This window comes from Agelaius tricolor, unplaced genomic scaffold, assembly GCF_023055355.1.
Source record: "Agelaius tricolor isolate 1412-34295 unplaced genomic scaffold, bAgeTri1.0.p SCAF_34, whole genome shotgun sequence".
Taxonomy (NCBI): Eukaryota; Metazoa; Chordata; class Aves; order Passeriformes; family Icteridae; genus Agelaius; species Agelaius tricolor.
Window position 1 is genome coordinate 144,718 of NW_027269294.1, and position 7,783 is coordinate 152,500.

Below are 7,783 nucleotides of genomic sequence, written 5' to 3' on the forward strand. Positions count from 1 at the left end.
TGCAGCAGAGCTCGAAAAACGAGGGCAAAAGTCAAGCTTGGAGTGGAAAAAGACAATAGAAATACAGCAGCCTTTCAAGAAAGCCTTCACACAGTAATAGTGGGAGCCGGTCCCATTTCTTCTTTCCTTGCTCTCTGGAATGACATCAATACGAAGTAAAAAACCCACACGAAACACAAGGCAGAGCTGCTGGGATTTGACACGTCTTCCTTTTGGCTCTCGGGATGACAAGCGCCTCTTCCGGGACTGCGACACGCTTTGGGCGCTGGCAGAGAACGGAGGCAAAAGGTGCCAGAGAGCCCTTTCTATCGCCTTCAGCCCCTGCAGCTGTTCTGAGGGTTCCAGGGCACAGCTCGGTCCGTTCCTAGATCAAAACCTCACGGCAATATCTTCAGAACTACTACCCATCTCCAGTCGGAACCTTCTACATTCCTGTAAACAAATGAGTGCATAGAGAGGGTTTCTCCCCAGCTGAGTTTAGAGACCAATTCCTATTCTTTAGCAATACCTAGAAAACCGAATGCCTTGCCAGGTTTTAGCATCCTACACCCACTCTCCCCTCCCTGTGCATTTGGTGGCAGCTTTGGGTCCCTCTGGGGGACGGCACCCAGCGTGACCCCCGCCCCTCGCCCGCCCCCCACCTGCTCCTGCACCGCCGTGGGGCTCCCTCTCCTGGGCACCTTGGGCTGCCCCCAACGGCATCAGAGCCCCGAGTCTTCACCCCGCCTTTCCCTGACCCCCAAAGAAGGCTCCGAACGAATCCGACTGCCCCGGACAGCAGCGCAGCGCTTCCCCCAAGCCCTTCCCACACGTGCATGGCCCCAGCAAGGGATTCTGCTGCAACAAGAAAGGGGGGGCAGCCCCCAGAAGGCTTGAGGTTCCTGCCCAGCCTCGCTGTCACGGGCCAGGGGCAGCGAGAGAGGGAGCGGCACAGACGGCGGGGACGGCCCGGCACGGAGCGGGGGCCGCTCTCAGCGCGATGCCGGCAAAGCCGCAGCTCCGGCGCTGTCGGCCGCGCTGCTTGAGCGGCACGGGGGGATCCGCCGAGAGCCTCCGGCCCCGCGCGGGGACTCCCGCAAGGGCCCAGGGGCGCCGGGCTCCGGCCCTCGGGGCTTTATTCTCCGGCAGCCCGAGCCCCGCGGCTGCGGGGCAAAGAAGGAAAGGGGGCACGGGAAGAGAGGAGCGAGAGCAGGGCACGACAAAGGGCGGCGAGGGAGCTCGGGCTGTGCAGGAAAGCGGCACGGGAAGGGAAAGCCCGGGACGAGGGTACACGGAGGCTGGGCACAGGAAGGAGAGAGGGGGAACAGAAGGGAGTAGCGGGCTAGGGACAGGACAGGAAGGAGCCGGCTTTGCGGGGGGAGAGGGAATGGGGGAAAGGGAGCGAGAGAAGGCGAAGACGGGGAGAAGGAAGGAGGGCTAGAGAGAGGGACAGGCGGGGAAGCCTCCCAGAGCCCCGGCTGCACCCCGAGCCCGGCCCGGCGCCTCGCCCTGCCCGGGATGCTGCGGCGCTCGGCGGAGCTCGGCTCGCTCCGGAGACGCTCGGCTCCAGTCGGCTCTTGGCGCCTGCATTCGCCTCTTCGGCCGAGCTCGCCTCGCTTCGGCCCAACTCCCAGCCGCTCTGTGCCTTCGGCGCGCCTCGGCTCCGCTCGCCTCGCCTCGGCTCCCCGACGGCGGGCGGGCAAGCGCCGCCGCCTCCCGTTCAGCTCGCCCGGCTCGGGGCTCTCCCGCTGCCGCGTCCCGCGGGCGGCCCGGCCACGGCGCGGACACGACCGGGAGCGCGGGCTCGGGCAGGAGCTCAGTAGGCTGGGAGCGCACTGGCGCTAAGCAGCGCGCACGAGAGCAGCAGGCTCGCTTCGCCTGAGCTCGGCTCGCTTCGCTTCAGGCAGCCTCGGAAGCCTCGCCTCGGTTCGCTCGAGGCCGTCAGGGTCGGCCGCTCTCGCCTTGCTTCGGCCGAGCTCGTGCGATTCCCCCGAAGGCGGCGGCGTTCGGTTGTGGTTTTAGAAATATCCTCCTCTATCGATTGGATCTCTCTACAGTTAGATTTATATTTCTAGAATACGTCTATTAATCCAAACAAAAACCCCATCTCTAACCAAATAAATACACGAAAACACCTTCTTTTAAACGGTATCGAAATATTTTTATACTTTGTGTAATTATACTCACATTTATATTTATCGTTTCTTTTGATGCAATCTATTAATAATGATCTATAATATCTATAAAATTCTAGACATGTATTTAAAGTATTATCTATATTATGTATCGTATCTACTGCTGCAACTGATTTTTTCTTCTAGTTTTAAACTTTCTCTGTATGTATTTATGATATCTTTCTAGACTTAGATTTCTACCTTCATATTCTTTGTATTTATCATTTTTATCATCAAAACCCTGCCTATTGACGAGTAAAAAAAACCGCTTTCTTTAACGATCTAAAAAATATTTTTATACTTATAATTTTCATATTTCTCTTTATAATTTGCTCTCTAGTACGTGATAACATACCTGCTCCTGCACCGCAGTGGGGCTCCCTCTCCTGGGCACCTCGGGGTGCCCCCAGGGGCATCAGAGCCCCGAGTCTTCACCCCCCCCCCCCCCCCTTTTCCTCTAGTTAGAAACTACACTGGAACTTTTTTCTGGAAACAAAGACATGACCTAAATCCTCTCCCCATGTCCTAGACAGATAGATGTTCAGTTCTTAGTTGACTGGGCAGCAGTTTCTTCAATAGAATGATAAACAATATGGAAAGGTTTTAGCTACAAGCAAATAGGCAAATCTGAACAAGGTCCTGGTGGCCAGCCACTGCAGTTCTTTTGAAGCAATTTTTTAAACAATCAAATACTGATACCACAAAAAATAAAGCAAAAAGCTGACTACTGGCTAAGAAAGAAGGAAAAATTAACTTTGGACGACAACAACAACATTCCAAGGACACAGGCTTTTTTCCAATCTCAGACCTTATTACTACTACCTCTCTTGGGAATTCTCATCGTGGATCCCAAAAGGAATAAATCCCTCAGCGTGTCCTAAAGCACCAAGGAGCTACCTACAAGTGAAGGTGGCTACTTTCAGTGCAGACACAGCTGATGACACAGCAGTGGCACAGTTCCATGCTGCACAGGGATAGTACTGTCTCCTCTTCTCCAGCAGCTGACTCTCTCCTGCCATGGCTTCCGTAAATGCATCAGAGCACGACCTTAACCACAAACAGGCAAGAAAACACCATCAGAAGTCTTTCATTAAGCAGTACAAGAAGGGTTCCAAGCAGAGACCAACAGAATTTCAAGGAAGCAGTATGCAATTAAACCCCCTCAGATTTGTTCAAGTAGCCGGCAAAATGGAACCATTCAGAAATGACAAAGAAAACCCCCCCAAGTATTTATACAGGAGTCCTTAATGTCAGAAAGGGGATGACAGGTTATGTTCAGATAAGATGAATGTTTATTTGGATCTATAAATAAACTTCTCTCGTGGTCCTTTGCCAAAAAATAGAACCTACAAGTGAACACCTACACCTGCCTCAAGAGACCTAACGAGCCCCTGGCAGCCACCGGCATCAAAGCGCAGTGGATGTTTCTAATCCAGGCTAAGGAGAACAATGTCACCTTTTGTTCTCTCCAGTTTGTTTCCTCTGCAGTCCTAGTTGCTTCTTATGATTTTTACAGTCTCTGTATCTTCTCGGGCAGCGCTGAGTCTGACGACCGGGATACGAGAGTCCTTCCCTGCCCTACGGAGAGAACCAGGAAAAAAAGTTCAAAAAAGAACAGGGCAGTTTGAAGTTAATACCTCCGACGAGAAGCAGCACCCGACAAACAGAGCAACGGTGAACAAAGCGTGACACCTCCCTGGGGACAGAAGACTTACAAACTCTCCGGGATTTACAATTCCAGTAACCAAGCCCTTCAGCACAGCAGCCAAGTGTCCCATTAGGTGGTGCTGCACCAAAGCACGATCCGAGAGGTTCCAAAGAGTGAAATGCACGTTACTGTCCAAAGACGTAAAATCTTGCAAAATAACAAAACTACAATAGATCTAAACTACAGGGCAAGAGTACAAGTGTTAGCTTGAGGAGCTGGAACCATCCAGGTGAGCAACTGCTAACTGGATCCTCAACAGACTTTGAGGAACCCTTCAGGATACAGAAGGGTTTTCCCCAGAAATTGCACAGGCCGAGTTTTGATAGAAGTGCACTTGCCAGATGCTCAGAAACGTCACCCATCCTCCTCCGGGTGTCCTGAGAGAGCTGCGAATGGCTCTCACCTGGTTTGAGCTGGTTCTGTAAGGGCTCAGGGTGAATTTCACCAGATGCAACCAAACTGGGCAACACCCAGTGGGACAGAAGGAACCCAAAGCTTGTTTTACCCAAAGCTTGGGTAAGCAGAGCTCCAGCAAATACTGAGGAAACGGACAGAACGGGGTAACAAATAATAAACATAACTTTTTTTTTTTTAACTTGCCTTTTTTTTTTTTTTTCAGATGAGCAAAACAATTAAGGAGAAGGTGAAAACCTCACCATGACTGAACATTTCATCACCTGTAAGCTGACCATCCTTAGCATAGAGGACTCCAAATTTAAAATTCACCGATCCCTGGAAAATAAAACCAAATATTATTTGGTGAACAGTCAAACAGAAGACATAAAAATTTGGTTCCTCTAATCTTTGCATACATCCTACACATTAGAACATACATTTTATACCATCTCCTACTACACAATAATTTACCTTTAAACTTTGATAGTATAGCATAAAATCATTAACTTAGACGGGTGATCAATTATTATTAAGTTGGTGCTTCAAGTTATTTTTGCTGTCAGGTTCAAAAAAACATGACTTCTTTTTACTGTAACGAGCAATTGATTTAGAAGTCATCAAAAGCCCATCCAAATACAAAGCCGTATTCACCGGACGGGTCTGTGAGCAAGAAGTAGTTAGGCTTGTACTCACCTCTTGCCCTTCAAGAACCAATAAATCCTGTCAACAAAAACAGCATCTTTAGCCCCCTCCTATTAAAGATTCTACAAGGATGATGGTTTTATTGGTGTTTAGAAGTTTGGATTTAAAATGGCCAGTTCAATGGATAAAGAGACAGTTTAAGTAGTATTAGATTATTATTCTTATTAGCTACTGGAAGAAACAAACCAGTAGGATCTATACTTAATTACTTCTATTTCCAGGAAATCATAAAGAAAAAGAACCAAACCAAAAAAAGTCACTTCCTACCTTTTGTATCTCAGGATGAAAAATGTCTCTTGGGCTCTTCTCCAGTTTCTCCAGACTCCTGGCACTGAAATGCAAATGAACGAGTGCTTTATAGGAGGGCAAGTGCACATTCCAACCCCGAACCACCAACCGATGGCAGTTACAGCGCTTACAAAATGAATCCTTCCCAGAGCCTCTGGGAAATGGAACGGTTTGTGCAACTACCATTTCTCCCCCAAAATACTAACTCCCAACACTTCCTAAACTTAGTTTGCATTTTAAAAACAGAAATTAGGGAGACTCAGGGTGGAGATCAGGTTGAAATTGATTTCCTTCTAAAGCACAGGGGCTCTGTTCCATCACCCTTCACTTTGGCTCCACACGGAATCACAGGGAGCATTTTAGGAGGGCTCAAGAACCAATTCTATTTCTCTCTTTTTTCTAGTTCTCTCTCTTCCTAAATAATTCAAGGCAAGTCAAATGAAAAAGGACAAGTTCAGCAGCAAATTCACACTTTTTCCCTTTGTCTGCTCAAGAACAGCCTTTAAAACCACTTCTTGCTGCCTTCAACGGTTAAGACTTACAAAACGGTTTCGCAAGTTTGATAGGTTTATCATAAAAACCACAGAACGCAAGCTCTGAATTACAGGAAAAGGTACACAGGCAAATATCTCAGCTGATGGTGGCTTATTTGTAAACACAGACCTTAACGGAGATTGCACGGAGAATGTTTCAGTGGGACTCGAAGGGAAAAATATTTTCTGAGTACCCTGTCAACAAGAAAAGCTAGGATATATTACAGGACATACCCACGTGTTCTGCATATTCAAATAGGATTATCAATAAAAACATTTAAGAAGGAAGAAAACCAAGGTAATTTTACTCAGCTATATTTACTGCCGATTTAGAGGAAAAAAAAAAAAAAAAGTGAACCAGAAACGCCTACAGTAGAACTTTAAAACAATTGCTTGGATAAAAGCAGCTCATGGAACATGAAGTAGAAAAAAAGCGAAACCAGTATCAGACCTGCCTATTTTCTTACCATTGCACAAGAAAATCCGACAAGCGGTAGAAAGTCACTGCCTAAAACCGATCCTAGGACGTAACCGAGAACAATGGAGGCATTTGCTAATCTAAACGGAAACCTTTTCCGGACCCTAGTGTCAAATCACACGTTTGTTCTTCTGTCCCTTCTGTCCCACTGGGTGTTGTCTCTCAGCAGCTCGAGGCTGGAGAGCATTTCCCCTGGGGGTCGGGAGGGCAGGGGCACAAGGGGCTGAGTTTGCCGATCGCACCTGTGCCATCAGAAGGATCCTGCCCGGCGCTCCTTGCGCTCGCCATTCTCCGGGCCATCGCTGTGTTTTACTGCTCAGCGATGCCGCTCCATCTGTTTGCGTGGAAGGAAGAGCCACGAGCACTGAGGCACTCAGCAGCCGTGTCATGCCAGCGATGTCGAGCGCTCTCTGCTCGCAAGGCTGAGCCCGCCGCGGAGCCGCCTCCGCAGCCGCTCGTCCGCCCCCGCCCGCAGCAGCGGCAGCGGCCCGAGGGAGACGGCTGCAGCTCGGCGGCTCCCGCGCCTCCGCCAGCCCGAGGGCAGCCGCCGCACAGTGACCGCGGCAGCGCCCGGCGCCGCTCGCCCGGGGCGGCTCCTGCAGCTCCCGGCCCGCGGCAGCAAAGCACCGCCTGGCGCTCCGCCATCGGCGGGCGGCAGCGCGCCCCGCCCGAGCTCAGCCCCCGCCACCGGGACCGCTGAGCGAGGCCGAGGCACCGGGCGGACGCCCCTTCCGCGCCGCTCGGCTCCGTGCGGGCGGCCGGACGGAGGCTTCGCCCCTCCAGCGTCGCTGCCGCGGCTCCGTCCCGCGTGGGACAGGCGCCGGGAGCTCCCCGCGCCCAGCCCGCTCCCCCGGCGAGCGGCCGCCTCGGCCCGCCAGCCATTCATATGGCGCGTTGGCCGTTGCGTCAGACGCCGCGCTTTACGGCCGCAGGGCCCGCCGGGAGTTGGAGTCTCGAACTGACAGCCACCGCTCCGTTCTCCGCCACCGGGAGCTGCGCTCCCGCCAGGGGATCAAACGGCTCCTTCGCTCCTGGGCGCGGAAGCACCTTAGGCAGCACCGCCCCTCCCGAATGTCCTTTCTTTTCCACTCCAACTCTTTTTTCTTTTTTTCACTCTGTTTTTCACCCCCTTTTCCACTTTCGCTCTTTCTTTTTCACTCTCACCCTTTTCCTTTTTCATTTTTTTCCTCCTTTCTCTTCCTCCTTTTTTTTTTCTTCCTTTCCTTTTTCCTTTTCTTTCTTTCGCTCTTTCTTTCTTTCTCTCTGTCTTTCTCTATTTCTTTCTTTCTCTCGCTCTCTTCCTGTCTCTCTCTTTCTTTCTTTCTGTCTGTCTCTCTGTCTCTCTCTCTCTTTCTTTCTTTCTCTCTCTCTCTTTCTCTCTTTCTGTCTCTCTTTCTTTCTCTCTTTCTCTCTCTCTCTTTCTTTCTCTCTGTCTCTCTTTCTGTCTCTCTGTCTCTGTCTCTCTTTCTTTCTCTCTTTCTCTCTCTCTCTTTCTTTCTCTCTGTCTCTCTTTCTGTCTCTGTCT